The 22,097-nt window shown below is 43.9% G+C and overlaps 1 protein-coding gene across 2 annotated transcripts in view; it reads right to left on the minus strand.

Moving 5' to 3' along the window:
* Positions 1–22,097, minus strand: part of DNAJC5B (DnaJ heat shock protein family (Hsp40) member C5 beta) — an 85,803-nt gene that overhangs the window by 50,505 nt on the left and 13,201 nt on the right. For both annotated transcript variants that reach the window (XM_030795260.1, XM_003274810.4), the window contains exon 2: positions 8,030–8,153. The gene's annotated coding sequence lies outside the window, so the exon portion shown is untranslated. The remainder of the gene's footprint in view (positions 1–8,029; positions 8,154–22,097) is intronic.

The raw sequence follows: 22,097 nt of genomic DNA on the forward strand, positions 1-22,097 counted from the left end.
CCCATGCAAATGGAACAGGGCTTTGTCCACACGGTTAAATAGAAGCAAAATGTCATCTAAACACCCAGTGAATTCAGAATCGTTGAGAATCAATCCTCACAGGCCAGGCAAATGTAGAGCTTTTTGGTCTTTCATTTTTTCTGGAATTTGCTTAACTTCTTTTTCATATATTTTCCAAATTTAGCCAGCAATGGAAGTGGTGGATATGGGGCAAGCAGTGGCTGGGGGATGTTGTCCAAATTATACTAAATTTCAGTTAAATAGGAGGAATAAGTTCAAGAAATCTGTTGTACAACTTGGTGACAATAGTCAATAACAATATATTATACATGTATGTGAAAATCCCTAGGAGAGTAGATTTTAAGTGTTCTCACCACACAACAAAATGAGAAATGAGCTAATGTGTATGCTAATTAGCTTACCTTAACCATTCCACCATGTATGTACGCATAAGTCAAAACATCACACTGTACACCATAAATATACACAATTTTTATTTGTCAAATAAACAAATCAACATAATAATTCAAATCCTAGGACTACAGAATATAGAGCTAGAAGCCATCTAGGCCATCTTAACAAGTGCCTTTTGGGGTGTTCTGGCCAGAGATCATAGTCGTAGATAATTTTCCTATTAGCCATTTAACTTTTCTTTTTCTGGGGAGTGCATAGGTCCCCACTGCAACTTGTGCTTTTCCTGAGACCTGCCTCAGCCTTACCTGATCTCAGTTATTCCACTAGGAGGAAGTACCTGACCCAAGCCAGACCGATTAGAATCCTTCCCTAGGATTTTAGAAATATAGAACTATCTCTCAGATGGTGAAACCTATACAATTGAACACTTCGGTGTTGTTGGCTGGCCTGAATTAAGAGAGGGTGAAAGAGAGTGAGAGCCTCAGTGGGGTTCAGTTCCTGGCTCCGGTTGTTCTTGGATCCACCTGCAACTCTTACCCTACAACAGCTTGTCTATCAACCCTTCCTTGGATTGAGCCAGTAAAATTCCTCTCCATGTACAAATGTACACGCATATTTTTTCTTGTGTGTTTCGGGACTCCTAAGTGCTATTATACTCTCTCAGTTAAACACCAGTGGCAGCTCCCTGAGCATCACCAAGCCAGACTAACTGTTGTGGATGTTTCTTAAACCACTGCACTTACTCTGCCTTTAAGTTGAATGTGGCTTCTGGGTACTTGGGAAAGAATACTTTGGGAAAATAACAGTGATAAACTAAGATATTCAAACCCAGCAGATTCAAATGTATTGTGTTGACATTTCTAGTACAGATAAGAAGAGTTATGTCTGCTTTATCGATTTTTCTCTATATGCAACATCCAAAAGAAACCATTTCGATAGTTTCAATTTGAGGGAAAAATGTATTTCCTCTTCATCATCTATGTCATAAAATAAGAGAGATGTCATGACTCCCATAAATCAACAGATAGTTGTAAAATCAATTTTAACAAGGCACAGAGAAGCATAATTTTCATGCTTGTGAGCATCGTGCCCTATGACTCACTCACTTTGATTGCTTCCTACTTGGATCTTGCTGTCACTAATCCAGGAAAGAGATATACAGGTTACTGAAGATAATCTACTACACGGATAATGATAACACCCACAGCCGACAATTCAATTACAGTTATGCACCACTTAACGATGAGGCTATTTTCCGAGAAATGCATCTTTAGGGGATTTTGTCATTGTGTGAACATCACAGAGTGTATTTACACAAACCTAGATAGTAGAGCCTACTACACACCAAGGCTATATGGTATAGCCTATTGCTTCTAGACTACAAACCTGTACAGTGTGTTACTGTACTGAATATTGTGGGCAACTTTTTAACACCTAAACACAGAAAAGGTACAGTAAAAATGTGGTATAAAAGATAAAAATTGGTACACCTGTCTAGGGCACTTGCCACAAATGGAGCTCAAAGGAATGGAAGTTGTTCCGAGTCAGTGAGTAAGGGATGAGTGAATGTGAAGGCCTGGGTCATTGTACACTTCTATATAACAGGCAATGCAGTAGGTTTGTTTACACCAGCATTGTCACAGACATGAGTCATGTGTCACACTACATTATGACAGCTATGATGTCACTAGGCAATAGTAATTCTTCAACTCCATTACAATCTTCCAGGACTACCATTGTATATGTAGTCTGACATTGACCAAAATGTTGTTATTCAGATGACAGTATTTATTCAGAAGCCTAAAGTGTGGGCTAGGTCTTCAGAGAGGTTGCAGACTAATATGGGATCCAAATGTATAAGCTAAAAATGAACCCCATGTTCAGGGTCAGAGAAGTACCAAGTAGAGAGATCAAACAGACGAGGGATCTCCTAGAGGACAGGATTCTGCTTGGGAACCATGCCATTAGAGGCCTCGCTTTGTATTTGGCACATGTTAGGTATTTGGCAAATGTCCGCTGGGTGATTCAAGAGCAAGTGCTTAACTTGAGTGAGAGTGGGAGGGATGGCCTCGCAGAAAAGGTGAAGCCTGAACTGAAAGCAATACTACCACTTGCTTCTGTAATAGAACTTGGTTCATATTTTTCTATTATTGCCCTTCTATCTAAGTCTAACCTCAGATCTGTATGGCCTTGGTGGCCAGTGACTCTCTTGGTCATCTATTTGCATGTGTCAACATGAAATAGGACTTCTGGCTTTGGGGGCTGAAAGAGGAAGGAGGAAATTTTGATTGGGATCTAGCTCAGAGAGAAAATGAGGGGAGTCTAGACCAGATGATGCCCATTGGTCCCCTGCCCTACCTAAGAATGTGTTTCTGAGCTCCTCTGGGGGATAACTTAGAGACTGAAGAGACGTTTGCATGAGCCCTCTCTAAAGACTAAAGGGAACAAAGATCTGCAACTTTGAAACCGTTTCATAGGGAGAGGCAGCACCCAGGTCAGGCTGGGCCAGCATTTTCCTACAAAGAAAGTAGCGACAGAGAACGTGGCAGAAAGTCAGGGGACACTGCTGCCTGCCCCTTCCCCCTACCCCAGGCCCGATAGGAGAAGGGCTGGTGGCAGAAGGCCCAGAGTCATTTCAGAAAACATTTGCAATACCCCCTAGGGATACTCAGAAATATTTGGGGTGTTTGGAAGCTCCAGAATCACAATGTGGGAAAGAATACCAGCAAGGGGCAGGAAGAGTAAGGGTGAGCAGCTGGGTGGGGGGGTGTGGGGGGCCTTCAGGTTGCTTTGCATATACTTTAGCTGGAGTAAAGAAAACATCATTGATTCAAATTTAAAAATGGGCATGGTGTGGACTAATGCTAATAGAGATAATGGTGATAAAGGCGGAGACTAAAGCTCTTCTCTGCAACTCTCCCTGAGCACTGGCACATCTTTGGGAGGATTCTGCAGGAGGTAGCGCCCTGTATTTGTACAGGTGAGGTCTAGCAGCATAGCAAAATGAATACATGAATACCAGGAAGGCCACATTTATTCCCACAGCTAGTGGGCCTGGCAATAACAGGGTTTTTATGCTCAACAAAACATTATTCACTTAAATGTCCCTGCACCACCATACTCTGAGCTCCTCAGGGGCTGGAATCCTATTTTCTATTAATCTTTGAAACACAAGTGACACAGCACAGGGCTATGTTCCATGAAAGTCTTAAGAGCTGTCATATTGCATGAAAGGGAAGGAGAACAGGGAATTAGGCTTTACTGAGCCCCTTCTATGCACCAGAAAGACAACTTTCATATGTTGTATCATTTAATCCTGTTATCAGTACTTGGGGGCATCAGAGAGGAACCCCCAAAAGCTTAGGAGTAAGAGAAATAAAATGGTTTTCTGAGAGTTAAAATGGGAGATCAGTGCATGCTGGATCAGGAAAAAGCTATCTTATAAAATCATCTGAAAGAGATAAATGGCTCCTGGGCCTGCAAGACCTGATAGAACCTGATTAACTGCATAATCATAACTGACAGTGTCAGGTTCTTCTTGTGTCGGTTATTCAGGAGGATGAGCAGACATGGGCAGGCAGAGAAAAACAAATGCAGAGGCCAATGCTAGCTGGGCCATCCAAGCGCTATTGCAAGGAAGGAGGGAAAGGACTCAGGCCCCATTGGCCAGGCAGTTGCTCTTGAGAGAAGCCCATCCAGCAATTTCGGCCCTCATTGTTAAACATTGGACTCATCTAACTCCATGCTGTCAAGTCTCCTTCTGGTTATTATCTGGCATCCTACATAAGTCTTCCTCAAGGAAGAGAATGCACTGGTTACATGGATTCAGTTCTTTTCACTGGTCTCAGGGACAATTTTATCTCCTGGTAAATGAATAAATTGGAATCTGTTGATGATTTGTCTTGCCCTGAGACCCACCCACAAGGAGGGCATGAATTGGTCATGTTGACACAAGTGGTCTTCATCCAAGGATAGCTGTTTCCCTTCATAAAATAATAGACATCCAAAGTTTCTGTGCCATCCAGAGAACGTGGCTGCAGGGAGTGTGGCCTTCATCAAGGCCCTGCTCTCTGGCTGCCACCATCTCAGCTGGTTGAGCTTCCAAGGCTGAGAACTGGAGAGCCTTTCACTATTTTGACCACAGTAAGTTCATGATATGGTGATGAATGCTGTCATATGAAGTCTCTTAGAAGACAAGCGGCCTGTAGTCCCCGAGCGGCAGCGGGCATGTACCTCTCTGCTTTGCACTCTCATTTTATGGATGAGAGGAGTGAGTCTCCCAGAAGTAAAGCAACTTGCCCAGGTTCACACAGGCAAGTTTTGAATTTAGAGCTATCTGGTTCTAAAGCCCATGTTCTTACTAGAGTGTCATATTGAATAACACTTGACATTTCTAAGATACTTTACAATTTACAATTTACAATTACAATTACAATTTACAATTTCTAGTATCTAATCTAATCCTCACAAGAACTCTGAATAGTGGTGACACTGAACCGAAGCAGCCTTGCACTGTGTCCAGCTACAGGATGTGAGGGGCTCTGCAGCTCTGTCCAGAGTGAGGGGCCACAGGAAGGCACAGTGGGATCTAAGGGCTACGGTGGCAAGTGTTTTCCCTCTGCGCAGCCACTGAGCCTGCACGTGGACTGAGGGAACTCCTGAAGGAGTTAGTTAGGAAAGTAGAGTTATCTGGAAGTAGAGAAATGTGTGGGTTATGCAAGAATTTCAGAACTCCTGCAGGGAGCCCAGTTGGTAAGCCACACAGGAAAGAAGATTCCTGGCTTCCGGGTCAAAATCTTCTGAGGATCTCCAGGCAGCCCTGTGGCTCAGGGCTACAGGAACCACATGAGCCACAGCCCTGAGCGTTTCTAGTCTGGTTAAGCATGCTCCTACCACCTATGAAAAACCACTCTCTCCTCTCCATTCCCAAACTCCTGGTTCTTATTTTCCTAGCTGACTGGGTGGTGACAGGATGGGGGCATGTTAGGTTTGGCGCTGGGCAGCACTTTCACTGGGTACACCAATGTCTTTGAGCAAAGCAGTCTAATGTTAGACTTAGAGGAAGACTCCGAGGTTTCTGGAGTTGAGGATACCTGAATCCTGTCCAGTGTCTTTTCCAGTGTGAGGAAAGCAGCCCTGGGGAGCCTGCAAAGCCCTCTGGTGCCCTTTGAGGATGGTTTTCTCCAAGGCTCCCTCCTTCAAAATTATCCCAGGTGTGGAAAAAGAGAAATGGGCTCAGGCAGGGGCTGCTCCCAGCCACTTCCAGAGAACAGTCCTGGAAACAGCCTGGAGCCTGCCTTTCCCTGTCCCAGGCCTTTGCTTCTCTACCCTCCCTTTTCTAGTATGGAAAAAAAAGGGCAGATTCCATTTCTCAAAGAGTTTCCATACACAGAAACTCACACCTGGGAAGACACAGTAGCTAGCTAATTCTTTGGTTTATAATGTTTTTTCCAATCATCACTTCATTTAAAAATTGAATCACATTATAATCTATTCCCACTAAACAAAATTCCAGTAGCCAACTTGTTTTATAATATTCATTGATCAATGTTCAGAATGGGTAGTATAGAGTGTTTATTGTCTGTTTCATCTTTTTTTGCCCTATTCCCAAATATTGCCTTTCAGACAGACAACATCGTTTAATGAAGAAACTTTTTTAAAAAGTCCATTTGCATTATGTTAAAATGCAAGCAAAAGATATTTGGTCAATGTGGGAAGTAGTTGGCTGACTCTACACACTGAAGCATAAGGGAACCAGCCGGGCGCGGTGGCTCACGCTTGTAATCCCAGCACTTTGGGAGGCCGAGGCAGGCGGATCACGAGGTCAGGAGATGGAGACCACGGTGAAACCCCGTCTCTACTAAAAATACAAAAAATTAGCCGGGCGTGGTGGCGGGCGCCTGTAGTCCCAGCTACTCGGAGAGGCTGAGGCAGGAGAATGGCGTGAACCCGGGAGGCGGAGCTTGCAGTGAGCCGAGATCACACCACTGCACTCCAGCCTGGGCGACAGAGCGAGACTCCGTCTCAAAAGAAAAAAAAAAAAAGAAACATAAGGGAACCAAAAAACCATAAAGCTGCTTTGTGCCTCAAGCAGCAACAACACACTACATTTTATGCCTCCTTGTTAAGCTAGAAACCAGATTCCTCATATATTATTGATTTCTATGATATTTAGTTTCAGATTCCATAGAGTAACACATTGAAACCTTTAACGGCTGTAAAGATGTTATGTCCTCATAACATAATAACATAAAAACTCTTCCTTAAGTAACCTTAAATAGTGGGCCCATAACCTTTTTAAATTCCTTATATAAAATGCAACTTTTAAAACTCCTTTTTCTGTAACCTTTTGAATTATAATATTCCTATGCAAATTTCAAGTCTTTATGATTTATTCATAGTCCCTCATCTATCAGGCATCCAATGGGAAGAAAAATCTTGTCGAGAAGTCATTAAGTGATTTAATTTTGAACATCTAGTACATGATACTTAATCTTCTGAACTTAAAATTACTTTCTAGCTGCACGACAAAGCCATTAATATTACAAAAAGCATTGACCTCTATAGAGTGACTACCAAACCAGGTACTGCTCATGTGCCTCTTGATAATGGATATAACTGAAAGAAGGTCCAACCCCCCCCCAATGACAATAGGCACTGACTCATAATTAACAAAAATTTTGAAGATTCTAATTCCAGGGGTCCTAAGAGTGCGGTTCTAAATTTTTCATGTTGAAATGAAATCTTCATTTTGAAGCAAAAGAAGCTTCACCTATATCTATTATGTGAAGTTTGAAAAAATAGAAAAAGTCAAACTATGCCTTTCTTGGCAGGGTCCCTTCACAACTGAGAAAATGAATGTGGGCAGAGCAGATTAGATCATTAAACACAGCAAACACACTTTCCATGGCATTCACTGGGGGAAATCAACAAGCTTTGCCGTTTTGTCATTACTTCTATGATTTGTTCATAGAAATTCATTTAGTGGAGCAAAATTCCCATACGCCCAAATAATATATCTTAAAGCTAAATGCACTTCCAAAATGCAAATCCTATGTTTAAAAGTAATAATTCTTCCTAGCAGGATTACTTATTTGCTATTTGAAAACAATGGTCTCAGCTGGGCTCACACGTGTAATCCTAGCTCTTTGGGAGGCCAATGCGGGTGGATCACCTGAGGTCAGGAGTTCCAGACCAGCCTGGCCAACATGGTGAAACCCTGTCTCTACTAAAAATACAAAAATTAGCTGTGGTAGCGGGTGCCTGTAATCCCAGCTACTCAGCAGGCTGAGGCAGGAGAATCACTCTAACCTGGGAGGCAGAGGTTGCAGTGATCCGAGATGGCTCCACTGTACTCCAGCCTGGGTGACAGAGTGAGACCCCATCTCAAAAAAAAAAAAAAAAAAGGGTCTTTTCATTGCACTAATCCCTATATAAATGGCAACCTGAAGATGGGGCAAGTCAGAATGTTACTAGTAAACCATAATACCTGTTCCTGGAACCCGGAACCCCGATTCTGTGTCCGCAAACAGGAACAACTTGCTGTTTTCAACTGGTCTGGAAATAGATGTGCAAGGAAATAAAAGAAGGCAACAGCAAAAGCTGCTATTCATACCTGTTGCACTGTTTCAAAGCAAACAGCTGCTCCTTTCCATCCTTCCCCCCCATGCAGGGTTAAGCGGGTCAATAGAGTCAGGTTACTGTTCATTTGTTACTTTGCCAGCCAATTGGTTATCCCTCTGGAAAACACAACAAAGAGAGAATGAAACATGCATGACCGTAAAGCTTGCAATTACAAGGCATCCACTGATACACTGATACCCAAATATATGCCGCAGCCCACTTTTGATCCTTTGTCGACTGGTGCTTGGTTCAACCAAACACCACTGAGGAACTGCCTCCAGCGTCTCCACCAGGACTCTCCATTAAGGAAATAAGCTCATCTCCTTACATGTGAAGTGGGTTCCTTCAAACTTCGTTTTCTTTTTGGTCTAAGGCTAGTACTGATCAGTTGATTTAAAATTACTGGAAAGAACATGCAACATTAATAAGGGGGAAACTTTAACTGCTCACTATTTATTAACCCAATATTTTCAAATCTGCATATTTAACCCTCGTCTAGTTAAGAGGCATTGAGTCACAGTACTGACTGAGGTGGTTTTAAGAGTTAAGGCATCTCTTGCTAATGTCCATACTCTCACAGACATTAAAAAGTCTAGTGAGACAACAATTCCTATGATTTAGAGTAAGATCCTCCAGACTAAAAAAGTTTTACATGAGACGGGTTTTATTCCTGAATTTGGCACAGTGGGGTCCTGGAGGCTGAAGGAGTAGTTTAAATGTGCTGTTTACCAAGACAAGTAGCCCAGCTTCAGGCAATTTTGTGTGAATGATTCAGAGCACTCTCGCCTCTAGGGGCATTGGTTTTTTAGATACCTTCGGATTTCCAGCCAGAGTTTATGAAGCTGCCCATTATCACAGAAGAGGAAGAAGAAGAAAGAAGAAGAAGAAAGAAGAAAGAAGAAAAGAAGAAGAAGAAGGAGGAGGAGGAGGAAGAAGAGGAGGAGGAGGAGGGGAAGAAGAAGAAGAGCAAGAGGGGTGGGGGGGAGGGGGAGGAGAGAGGGGAGGTGGAGGAGGAGGAGGAGGAGGAAAAGGAAGAGGAAGAAGAAGAAGAAGAGGAAGAAGAAGAGGAAGAAGAAGAAGAAGAGGAAGAAGAAGAAGAAGAAGAAGAAGAAGAAGAAGAAGAAGAAGAAGAAGAAGAAACACAAACAAATTTAGAACGAAATACCCAAGTTTCAGCATCACTTCAGCTTAAGGACAGTGTCCTTTGATGAAATAAAAATAGTTGCTGTGTAAATATGGTGAGCTTATGGGTAGCTTTTTAAAAATGTATGTTTTACTTTATGTTTCAAATTTAGTCTAATAAGAAATACTTTTAGTAAAAGTCATTCTTTTTGCACAATTAATCACTCTCCTTAACCATTAATCTTTATTTTAAAGTATTACGTAGAACATTAGTTTCAAAAAGTTAAGTAGTGCAGAACTCTTCAGCAAAGTGGAACTGTAGCTGAGTTTCAAACAGAAAGTGCAGTATTCATTCAACAATTAGTCACCTATTGAATTCAAACACTGGACTAACTGCTAGAAAAATACTGATAAACAAAAGTCAACACAGAGCCTGGGAGTGTGAGTCAAAGAGTCACAGCCTTCCAAGACAGGCAGTGAGCAATCAAATGGTCACTCAAAAAAGTGGAAAAGTGAGACCTTGGAGAGATGCTACAAGAACATAAAATCAGTGAACAGAGGAAGATTAGAGAAAGCTTCCCTGAACAAAAACAACTGGGCAGAGATCTGAAAAGAACTAGATAAAGGAGTTGCTGGTAGTAGCAAATATATTCCAAGCAGGTGGAAGAGCATGCTCAAAGGTCCCACGTGCTTAAGTCGGAGAAATTAAAGGGACATTCTGATGTGTGCTCTCATACATAGGATGTCATTACATGCCTATAAGCATATGGCTTCTGATATCAAAACATACAGCCAGAGATCAATGGGATCATATTCCACGTAACCAGGTGAGGCTTTCTAGAAATGGTGAGTTTCAAACGATGTTTGTAAAAGGAAATAACTCATGGTAAGCCCATTAAACAATTCCTTGATTCAGAATGCACCAAATGTATTGTAAAAGCATTGCAAAGTGGATCATTTACGTTTTGAAAAAAAGAACTTAGTAGATCTTCCAAGACTGAACCAAAAAGTCCTGTCTCTGAGGTAGGAAACTGAAGATAGAACCATGATGGGGAGGAGGGTTTTACTTGCTATTTTTCCTTGTTTTCTCTATTTGTGGGGTCTTCACCATTCCCTTAGGGGCTCCTAGGGACCTCTTACACACGTCTTTCAATTGCCACATATGGTTAGGGTTATTTTAAGAAATGACTGGTGCACCACCACAGAATCTGCAGCAGGTACCAGATGAATTATTTGAATATTCAACCCAAGCTATCTAACACATAAGCATTAGGGTTACATAGTCTTTCTTTTAAATTTCATATCTCAGCAGGCTCAAACACCACTTGTTTTGAACATGTGATGTACAAGGACATGATGAACAAAGACATTATTATTACTAATATTATTATTTTTACTACCTCTCTACATCATTTATGTTATTAGTATTACAATATATGAAACTCAAGCCATCACTTTGTAAATTTCAAACAGATAAATCATCTGATCAAGAGTCATTGTGTTAACTTACTTGGGAAAGGGAAAAAAACAGGTCGTTGCTTTGATTGTATAAAACGAAAAAGCTGTCACTACCACTCCAGTATCTACGATGTAGCTACTGAACAATTCTGGCAATTCTTCTATAAAATCAAGTGCTTATATGTTTCTTCAGAAGAACAAACTGGTTAATTCCTATTATGTTTTATCATTTTACAAAGTTAAAAAAAAGTCCCTTTTAAAGAGAAGTTACAAAGGGGAGAGAATTTTAATGTGTGCTGAAATCTATAAACATGTATAAAACATAGAATTATAGAAGGCTAAGCAGAGAGAACTAGATTATAACTCTCTCTAGAAACACTTGGAAAGATTTTAAGAATTCTGACGCCTGGGGCCCACCCAGGCTATCGCAAAGCAAAAATCTGGCTCAGTAGGGCTGGGCTTGTGCACTTTTTAAGGCTCATGGGGCGGTTCTAAAGAGCTGCCTGGGTTGAGAGCTGCTGTTCACCATGTCAGAGAGATCTGACTGCCAACAGCTCTCCAGTCAAGTAATGTGGAAAACACCTGCCGACCAGCAGCTCTCTAGAGGAATTTCCCACTGCCAGGGTTTCCCAAGAAAACATTTACTGAAGATAATGGCATCCTTGTGAAAAAACACAAAATAAAATTCAGTTTAACTCAAGAAGGAGTATCCAAAAACATTCTTATTTCTTAAACATTGGGCAAGTCACTTTTTTTTTTTTTAATGGAGTCTCGCTCTGTTGCCAAGCTGGAGTGCAGTGGCACAATCTTGGCTCACTGCAACCTCCGCCTCCTGGGTTCCCCTGCCTCAGCGATTCCCCTGCCTCAGCCTCCCAAGTAGCTGGGACTACAGGCAAATGCCACCACTTCCGGCTAATTTGTATTTTTTTGTATTTTAATAGAGACGGGGTTTCACCATGTTGGCCAGGATGATCTCGATCTCCTGACCTCATGATACGCCTGCCTCGGCCTCCCAAAGTGCTGAGATTACAGGTGTGAGCCACTGTGTGTGGCCGCAAGTCACTTTCTTGAAGCTTATGTCTCCCCTAAAAATCATCATAAAATATAAACCCATTTTACTTTTTATCTCTCAGAACTTTTATCAAGTGTCTACTACGATGTGCCAAGAATTATACTAAGAACTTTTATATACATAGATTATTTTCTAGGGTTGAAGTATGGAAAATTTTTAAGAAGGTACTTTGTCCCTGGCCCCCAAAATGGGAACAAAGTACATTGGAAGAGCTTTAAGAATTTGAATCTGTAATCCTGATAGATTTCATTCCAAATTTAAAATGCATCAGTGGATGGAATATGTTATACAACAAATGGAAATTGTTCCCCCTTTATCACAGTGCAAGGCACTATACTGGGTATTTTGGGAGACTAAGAGGCAGTGATGATGATGATGATGTTAGTGATAGCACCTAACACTAACTAGATTATCTCATTGAAGCCCTAAAAAGTATAAAGTGGGCTGGGCACAGTGGCTCATGCCTGTAATCCCAGCACTTTGGGAGGCCGAAGCTGGTGGATCACCTGAGGTCGGCAGTTCGAGACCAGCCTGGCCAACATGATGAAACCCCGTCTCTACTAAAAATACAAAAAATTAGCCAGGCATGGTGATGGGCACCTATAATCCCACCTACTCAGGAGGCTGAGGCAGGAGAATCGCTTGAACCCAGGAGGCAGAGGTTGCAGTGAGGCAAGGTCGCACCATTGCACTCCAGCCTGGGCAACAAGAGCGAAACTCCACCTCAAAAAAAAAAAAAAAATAGTATGAAGTTGGTGTTTTTATGCACTCATTTTCCAGAGGAGGAATTTAAGATTGAGGAGGTTGAGTGAATTGCCCAAGGCAACCAGCCAGTGAACAGTGGACTCTGTCTTTGAATTCAGGCAGCTATGATTCCATAGCTCAAGCTGTCACCCATTACGGAGCTTTGCTTCAGGAGCTTGTAATTCCAGGGGACTGCTGCCTGCTATATTCCCTTGCTTATCAGTCTATGACTGTGCCAAATGGTGCATGTGTTAAAGCTCAAGAAAAACATGGTGGTAATGGACTTAAACAAGGAACTACCAATAAGTGTGTTCACTAATAAAGTCTAACTCACAGTTCTAGCGTCAAGGTTAAGAACTTGCTTCCTTTGGTTAAGTAAACTTTTGGTTAAGTAAAGCTCAGAATCTGAGAACTGTGCTACAAAAAAATATTGACTGAGCCTTGGCCCCTGCTAGGCAACATAATATGTATTTCACATGTGTGAAATTTAAACACCTTGTTGCTTACTTACAGTAAGCAATTGCTGTAATAAGCCAAGGAGGCTTCAGGTCAAACAGGTGTATTTGTTTGACAAAACGTAAACAGAACCTTGATCCCTGATTTTGCCAGTAATTATTCCCTGTTCCCATTAGCCCAAGATGTCTTTAACATTAGCTTAAAAAAAGGTAGAAAACAAAAACAAGGACGGTATTCCCTGCTCGGGACAAAAGTAGTCCTTTTTAGTGAATGTTTTTGGATACTTCTTCTTCAGTTAAACTGATTTTTATTTTGGGTTTTTTCATAAAAAGGTCTAATATGGAAGTTGCTCTGCAAATTGTTATCTGAATGTGGCTAAGCAGCCTACAAAGCCATGAGTACCCAGAACCCAAAATACTTTCCAACCCTATTTGTGTGGTGATGGTAACAGCATAGGCCTGAAGATATATCTTTATCTTAACTCTAAATAAGCCTCCTTCAAATGGAGCCTCACTCAGCCCAAGGAACAGACACATATTTGAAAGAGAAGGACATGCTAAAGATTCCCTCCTGAGATTAATGATACCACTTATGTCACACTGGATCAATTCCTAAGTGCTTTCACAGGTCATATCATATCCATTATTTGATACTATTAATAGGTGCCCATTTTAAGAAAGGTGACCTGTTAGGTGTGATCATGTGACTTCTGCCAAGCCTGAACATCACTCATGAGGGTCACAAATCTGGAACTGGAATCCAAATGATCTGCTACCAATTATGTCCTTCTTGATCTCAGTTAAATAAAAAGACCGAATGGAGCAAGTGAATTGTAAATGACAAAGGGAACCCCCTCATGGCCAGGTAGACCCCACAGTGGTCACTGGTCTTGGAAGCAGGGCAGTCCCTTTGCCTGCCTCCTGGGCTTACTGCACCAAGCAGATCATTGCCTTGCATGAGTTCCCATTATCCACAGTGGATCTTCTCGGCGGAACGTTTCAACTTGCTCGTGGAGGTCACAGCCATGCCCTCATACTCTCTTTCATAGATATACATTCTCCCCTCATTTCGTTGAAGTTTTCTCTTTCATACAAACAGCCAGGGCTCACTAAATTGCCATCAACTCATCAGTGGAGCCTCTGGTCTGCAAAGCCATCTGCTTTCCTGCAGAGCGAGTGCTCCTTTGCTATTTACAGCATGCTGTTGCTAAGAACAGTCTTGCTCTCTGCTGAGTGTCATCGGAAGGTGCCCAAAACTGTATGGCTGACACTGAGTGGACTGTCCCAGAGGTTAGAATGGAAAAGCCCCTGTCTGAATGAGTTGTGCCATCTGGTACAGATTCTTCCACAAGCATACAAACACCCTCTTGGGGCCCAGACACTCACGATTAGACTGGCGATGGTGCTGGTAGTATCGCCCTCTGCTGCCCACCTCTGGCAAGGCACCTCTCCCACATGGTCTCTCCTCCCAGGCCTCGGGTCTCCCTGGAGGTCAGCCCAGCCACCCCTTCACAGAGCTCCCAGCACCCACGAAGCCTCCCATGCCCTCAGTAGCTCTGCTCCTGCTCCTTCCAGAGCCTTTTAGGAGCCTACAGAAAATTTTCTGTATTTCTCCAGAACCATGAATGCTCTGCTGTCAGTGGGAAGCTACCAGAGGGCATCAGTGAAAAACTGTTCAAGACCCCAGACACACACACCAGTCAACTGGTCCCTGTTGCCGAAGCCCCACTGCTGTTGAGGCAACAACTGTGCAACCTCAGCAATCCCTCAACCTTCCCTGGGGAATCCTTCATTCTCCCAGGGCCAGGCCTCACCTCCAGATGCTAAGTGGAACAACTCACAGAGCCAGTTTAAAAGGATGAGCCCAGGAAGTAATGAGCTGGGTCCCTGCATGAGGTAGCTCTGGCCTGGGACACAGTTCCAGCCCTGCCGCAGAACCGACCAGAGCTGGACAATCTCAGGACTGGGTGGGAGGGCAGGCAAGGAGTGCTGCCCCACAGGGCCCCCTGCCCCAGGCCCTGGGTGTGAACATCCAGCAAGTGGCCCCAAAAGCCTCCTCTGCAACTTTCTTAGAAGCCTGAGCAAAATATTCAAATGAATACATATTCAATTCAGCACTTCTTAGTTCTTAAACTTAAAAAGAAAAAAAAAAGTTGGGTACCAGGATTTCAGTCCTAAAGCAAGGCCCACCCACCATTCAGTATGACTGTAGTGCCCTCTGGTGTTCATAAAGAAAGAAACTGTAAACAGGAGTTAACAACTTCAAAATATTTCTCACCCCAAATCACCCTTGATTTTCCATGTGCCTGATGCCTGTCCCCCAGCCACCTAAGACGACGAGAGCTGCCGAGAAAAACACTCCTGGAAATATCCGGGTGGGGCAGGTCACGTCTGGAGAGGACGCTGCCCTCTCGGTGCATTCTTCTGAAACTAGAGTTTTGCAATAGCATCCCAGAGCTTGTCTGTTGGGGGATTTATAACCTACAAAATCTGGTTTTTTTGTAAAGCTTATGTCTGAAGGGAGAAACATGGGAGCAACTGTGGAAATTCTGAGATCTCCACTCCATTCACTCTTCAGCTAGGTCAAGACAAAAGACCCCTGAGAAATCCAGGTAGCAAATGACAACAAAAACCCAGGAAGCAGCCAGAGACAATCAGCCAGTTCACCAGCCGTGAATAAATGCTGCCGGGGGCTGCTGGGGGAATGCCAAGGCTAAGAGATGTCCTCCACCTCTCAGAGCACGTCAAAGAGTTCCCAAAATGTCAGGTCGCAGCCAGGTTTTCCTTGGCCGGCTCACTGGGGTGTTTAATTTAAACATAGAATGCGCTTTCCAATTGAAAAGGTTCTCCCTGCATCATACTGAACAACTCTGGGGACATCTGCATTTACAGGGACATCTGCATTTACAACCTCTGACTGTCATTTAGAAGGGAAAGCATGAAGCATGACCCACAATACTTGGCACCTAATGGGAAGGACCAGATCATGGTAAAGAAAACACGTGCTGGAGGTGTCGGGAAGAGGGAAGGTCCCCTAGGAGCAGAGACAGGGAAAGGTAAAAGTCGACCTTCCCTTTGCTGTTCACATGGAAGAACTTCCATGCCCTCCTGCCCAAACGTGAGGCTGTGACGGGGTTGTCAGATTCCCCAGGCTGCCGTAACAAGGTACAACAAACCGCGTGGCTTAAAGCAACAGGAATGTCTTCTCTTACAGGTCTGGAGGCCAGAAGTCAGAAGTCAAGGTGTCTGCAGGGTTGGTTGTTTCTGGAACTCTGACAGGAGTTGGTTTCATATCTTTCTCTTGGCCTCTTGTGCTGCCAGCAGTCGTCGGTGTGTGTCACCGTGGTGTGCCTCCAATGTCACTTGCTGTTCTGCCCTGGGTCTGTCTTCACACAGTTTTCCCCACTCTGTATGTATCTCTCTGTATCTCTTCTCCTTTTCTAAGGAGGACTCCAGTGACATCGGATTAAGGGCCCACCCTACTCCAGTAAGGCCTCATCTTAATTTAGATCTTAATTACATCTCCAAAGACCCTGCTTTGAAATAAGGCCACATCCACAGGCACCAGAGATTAGGACATGTCTCTTTTAGAGGAACAACACATTCAGTCCACAACAGGATTGTAAAATTGGGCAGATTTGGAGATTTTATTTAGGCCTAGGCAGTGGTGCTGGGAAATATTTAATAACTAGATTTCCAGGGATGGTAGGGGGCATTAGTGGAGGGAAGCCCTGGTTTGTGATGTTTGCTGATTTCCCTTCCAGGTCTATTTCAAGCTATCAACACAACACCTGGCTTGCAAAACTCCTGAAAATTCAGCAATGTGTGGCTCTCTTTCATTGATACTAACCATGCCCTTGGGCCTATTTCATGAAAAATGTCAATAGCTAAAAGGAGTTATTTATTACAGTTTTTATGCATATTTTGTATTATTGAGGACAAGATGCCCCAACGACTTTTGGTTATCTATATGTAAAATGACCAATTTGTATGTAATTCATATCCAATTTCAAATCTGAGCATGCGTCCGGGCAGATCTGTTTTCTGGGCCTCCATTACCCTAAAGCAGCATCAGCCTTCTCCTCCCAGCCCTTCCAGACACCTGCCCCCACCTCTGATGTCCTCACCATTCACAGATTTCCCATCTCCCCAGGTGTGACAACTCCACCATATTCTTTGAGACGACCCTGGCACTCAGCTTCTACTCTCGCCATCCCAACCTTGTGATTGGCCTGGGGCCCTTCAGCACCCCTGTGGTCCTCCCAGCCAGCACCCCCTTCCTTGTCGGATCTTGGATGCCCTCTACCTCTCAAATCTGAAACTTCAGCCTCACCTCTCTGCCCACCACTGCCACCTTGCCAACAACTCCCTTATGCACGTGATGCTTACATCTTGCTGATACCTCTGAGCTCCCCAGGCCTATCTGCTGGGTCCCTTTCTTCAGCCCTTTCCCCATTCAGTGAAATCTCTGGGATCATCATTGTAACTGCTGCCTTATCAATGCTCCTAACTCTATCCACCATCCCAGCCAACATTGGACTGCACGTCCATCTGCTGGTCATTGGACTGCACGTCCATCTGCTGGTCACTGGACTGCACGTCCATCTGCTGGTCACTGGACTGCACGTCCATCTGCTGTGGGGTGAATGCTGGTACTGCAGACCCAGGGTCTCCAGTGCTAGGGAGCTGCAACCCTACCAGCACCCACTGTGTGTTCCAGTAAGACCTTTTACCATTCTCCACCACTCCTCAGCATTCCCATCTCATTTCCAGCAAAAGACATGCCCGCCTGCATCACACACACACACACACACACAAGACAGAATACTCCCTTGTTAACAAAGTGTGTTCACATAGGGTCATTTGACCCACACACCTAGGACAGGTAGGCAGGGCAAGCGTTATTGTTCCCACTTTATAAATCAAGAAACTGAGGCTCAGAGGGGTTTCATGTACACATCAGACAGTTATTAACAGAGCGAGGGTAGGAACATGGGTCTCCCAATGCTGAGCATCCCAGGTCAAGCGGTGTAGTGATTTTTACCAGTGAGACCTTGGTATCCAGAACGAGCTCCCACATCTCTGGACAGCATCCAAATTCTCTATCCACCTCTAGGGTGTGCTGCCTTCTCAACTATGATTCAATTGCTCTCAAGGCACCTAAAGTTGATTTACCCTTTATGCTACAAAAAAAAAAAAAAAAAAGCAGAATGATCTTGAAAGCAAGAAGCAGTTTTATTTCCCTTTCCTCTGAGAGTTGTTACCACTGATTGTGTTTCCTTGTGGAAGTGTTCGGCTGGTAGAGTATTCTCAGAGTCCTAGGCTGAAACAAGGCAGTTCACCCTCTGCTCCTGTGGTCTGGTTCACAGCTTGGGAGCAGACCAAGGGTCTGATCTGGAAACATCATCCCATGGAAGCCAAATGCGTGTCTGGAGACCCACCAAGGTGTCACGGAGAAGAATCCGCTGGGTGGATCCGATGCTGTGGGCTTACATGGATGAGAAGATTCTCTGTAAACACATAGTACGAGCCAAAGCCACTTCCTCTGGGAATGGGAGTCCTAAGTGAGTCATATTCTAGTCAATTAGGAATCTCAGCTCTTTCCCGGGCCTTCCAGCAAAGCATGCACACCACAGGGAATCTGCTTCTGCCAATGTAAAAAGTATTTCCCTATCCCAGGTCCTCTTCCAGTACCTTTGTTTGTGTTGCACCCACATGGTTGTACATGGAGGCAAATATGCAAAACAGGTGCCGACCTCCCACGTGGCCCCAGGCCAGCCTGCGTGCCTTCCTGCAAGGCCGCCTCCAGATGTCTTGCTCTTTGACCTGCCCATCCCACCCCATAAGAACCGATGTCTGTGGGATACACCAGAAGCACTGGACTGGGACACGGATGGCTTGGCTTCTAACTGTGTGAACCTGGGGAAGGCCCATGCTCTCCTGAGTCTCCAATTCCTCCTCTTCAAAATGAGAGTTTTGCTATGGGCGAAGCTAACTGGGCATTGCCATGAGGACTGCTTATGTTGTCACGATGAAGGGGACTCTGTAGAGCAAACAGAGAGTGCTGCAGGGAGCCGAGGACAAAGGAGCTCCTTTTATACAAGATTTATTTAGGGGCTCATAGTTATGCTTAGAACTAGACAATGTTTTTGCCAAGCTCTAGTGGAAATGGAAAATGAGGAACAACAATGTATGAAGCGATGAGGAGCAAATAAATAGAAGGGAAAGCCCAGGCCTGTTCGTGGGTGAATCAGCAGGCAGCACACACCGGCGGAATCATTGATTCATGCACATTTTAAGCAGTTTTGATGGGCAGATTTTGAGGAGAGATGGAACAGGATTGGACTGGCCCATGGGGCCATTTAAGGCAACCTAGGGAATTCTTGGTGGCTCTGAGGACAGCAGTTTAAAAGGATGCCTCCTAGTCCTTTCCCATGGCTGCCTCATGGGGACACTGTCACTGTCTCCCTCCCAAGCAGAGTGGGGTGGTGAGAAGAACACAGAAATGTTGTGAACATTAAATAATAATATCCACAGAAAGCATGAGCACGTAGCTTTCAACAAATACTAGCAACTATTTGTGCTCTGTGGGTCATCTCAAAGGCAAAGGAAAGGGGAGCCTTCTCCAGGCTCCCAGCTGCACTCAGGTCCCACATGTTCAGGCGTGCCTGCCCCGCTGCTGCCCTCAGTGTTGGCCAGCGGCCAATGCCTTCAGCTCTCCTCTAGCCTAAGGAGGAAGCCCCAGGGCCTGTGGGGAGTACAGCACCGGTGCAGGGAGGCAGTGGCCGTACTGGTTCAGAGTACCCAGCTGAGTCTTTTAGACTTGTGTTGAAATCCTGGCCCTGCCATTTACTAGCTGTGCTGCCTTAGAAAAATTACTTCAATTCTCTGAGGCTCAGTTCTTCATCTCTAAAATGTGCAAACATTTATTAAATAAACAGCTGTGGAGTAAATGGGAATAAGACTACTTTCCATATGGGAGGCCTTTGTGGCAATTAAATGAGGTAATTACTAGGCCAACTGATGACATAGTAGGTACAATGATTAATTTTATGTGTCAACTTGACTAGGCTGCAGAGTGCCCAGATATTTGGTCAAACATGATTCTGGGTGTGTCTGCGTGGGTGTTTTGGGTGAGATGAACATTTGAATCATTTGAATTAGTTGACTGAGTAAAGCAGATTGCTGCCCCCCACCCCACCCCCACTGTGAGTGGCCCTCATCGAATCAGTTGAAGGCCCGAATGGAACAAGAAGACTGACCCTCCTGCCTCGCTGCTTTGAGCTGGGACATTGGTTTTTTTTCTGCCTCCAGACTCAGACTGAAATATTGGCTCTTCCTGGGTCTCAGGCATGCTGAGTGCAGATCCTGGGACTTGTCAGCCTCCATAACCACATGGGCCAACTCCTTATTTTATATATAGGTATATACAAAATACATACATTACACACATATATCCATCTCTCCTACCGGTGCTGTTTCTCTGAAGAACACTGACTAACACAGTAGGTGCTTAAAAAAAATAGGTTGCTTTTAATGATTGCTATTTCTGTTATCTCAAAACTAAGCAAGAAATGATGTCTAAATGTAAAGCTGATTGAAATTATGTTTTTTAAGAGGTAGGAGGAAATGCCAATAATGACCTAAATAGCACTAATTATTTGTATGCTATTCAAATGGTATATTTCATCTTCTAAAATGAGCACTTATAATAACATATGTGTGTATCAATTGTGGCAATATCATTACCTTAAACTCTGGGAAAGACTTTTTAAATTTATATTGATAACTACCTTCTATTTGTACAGTTCTTTAAAATTAAAGAATTATATTAATTGTACTATGATTTTACCTTTCCCTAGTTATGATGAAATCACTGATATGCAAACCTGACTGTCTGCTAAAGAGGGTGAAGAAAGTGCTCAATGATTGCTTCTGCAACTTATAGAGGTGGTGAGGGGCTCTCATGAGCATGGGCCCAGGAGAAAGCCATCACTACGAGATTCCAGACCCAAGGGGGGACTGTGAGCAGCCTCAAGATGTGAATAAGGAAAGACTCATGCCTGTAATTTCAGCACTTTGGGAGGACGAGGCAGGCAGATCACTTGAGGTCAGGAGTTCAAGACCAGCCTGGCCAACATGGTGAAACCCCATTTCTACGAAAAATACAAAAATTAGCAGGGCATGGTGGTGGGCACCTGTAATCCCAGCTACTTGGGATGCTGAGGCACAAGAAACACTTGAACCTGGGAGGCAGAGTTTGCAGTGAGCTGAGATTTTGCCACTGCAATCCAGCCTGGGCGACAAAGCAAGACTCTGTCTCAAAAAAAAGAAAAGAAAAAAAAGAACATGCCACAAAAGCACAGACTACAGGTGGAGGAGGAAGAGAAGGAGACCTCCCCACTCTAGCAGGTGGGCTTACCAGCAGAGGAAGGGGGCAGTGGGGGCAGGGGAAGGACACAGCAAGTCCATCGTGACCGATGATTCTGGAGATGAACTACTTTCTGACAACATGAGTATGCCTTGAAATGATTCATAAGAAAAGATGCAGTCAGAAGAAATGGTATGTTTAGTTCCTTTAAGGTTCTAGGTAGGAAAAAAGGACATAGGTCTCCAGGGGATTTTAATCTTTTGTTGTACAGGCCATGACTTTGAAGAGAAAAGAAGATGTAGGAAGTGGACATTGGCCCAGGAAGGTGTCAAAGGACACAGCTGATTTTCTGGTCATGACTCTGAGCTACCAGACATTAAATAGCCATCAAGGAGCACCATGAAGGCTACGAAGGCTATCAAATAACCTGGCTGGCAGAAGACTCGCTTCCTGATGAAGACTTTCAACTGAAATCTGAGTTGGAGAGGAAGACAGGCTCCATTACATTTACACTATGAAGGGCAATAAAAGATAAAATGCCCAACATTTTTTAGAAAACATAACAGGAAGACTACCAGGAACAGTATTTATAGGGACAGTTGTTTATTCACCAAGGTTTATTGAATAATTAGTTGCCCTGGAGACTGTAACAAATGAATGAGATCCAGGCCCCATATCAACTGCAAGTGTCTTCTCCAAAGCAAATGTCTGAGGGCCTCTCGACCACCCTCACCCTCACTGTCAAAAGTTTCATCTCTGAGAAGGGAGAGAGATCCAGTCTCTTTAGAGGGCATCAGCAGGAAGTGATGCTGTGCCATGGATGGTTTCATTGCTGGGC

The sequence above is a fragment of the Nomascus leucogenys genome, chromosome 16 (assembly GCF_006542625.1).
Source record: "Nomascus leucogenys isolate Asia chromosome 16, Asia_NLE_v1, whole genome shotgun sequence".
NCBI classification, from domain to species: domain Eukaryota; kingdom Metazoa; phylum Chordata; class Mammalia; order Primates; family Hylobatidae; genus Nomascus; species Nomascus leucogenys.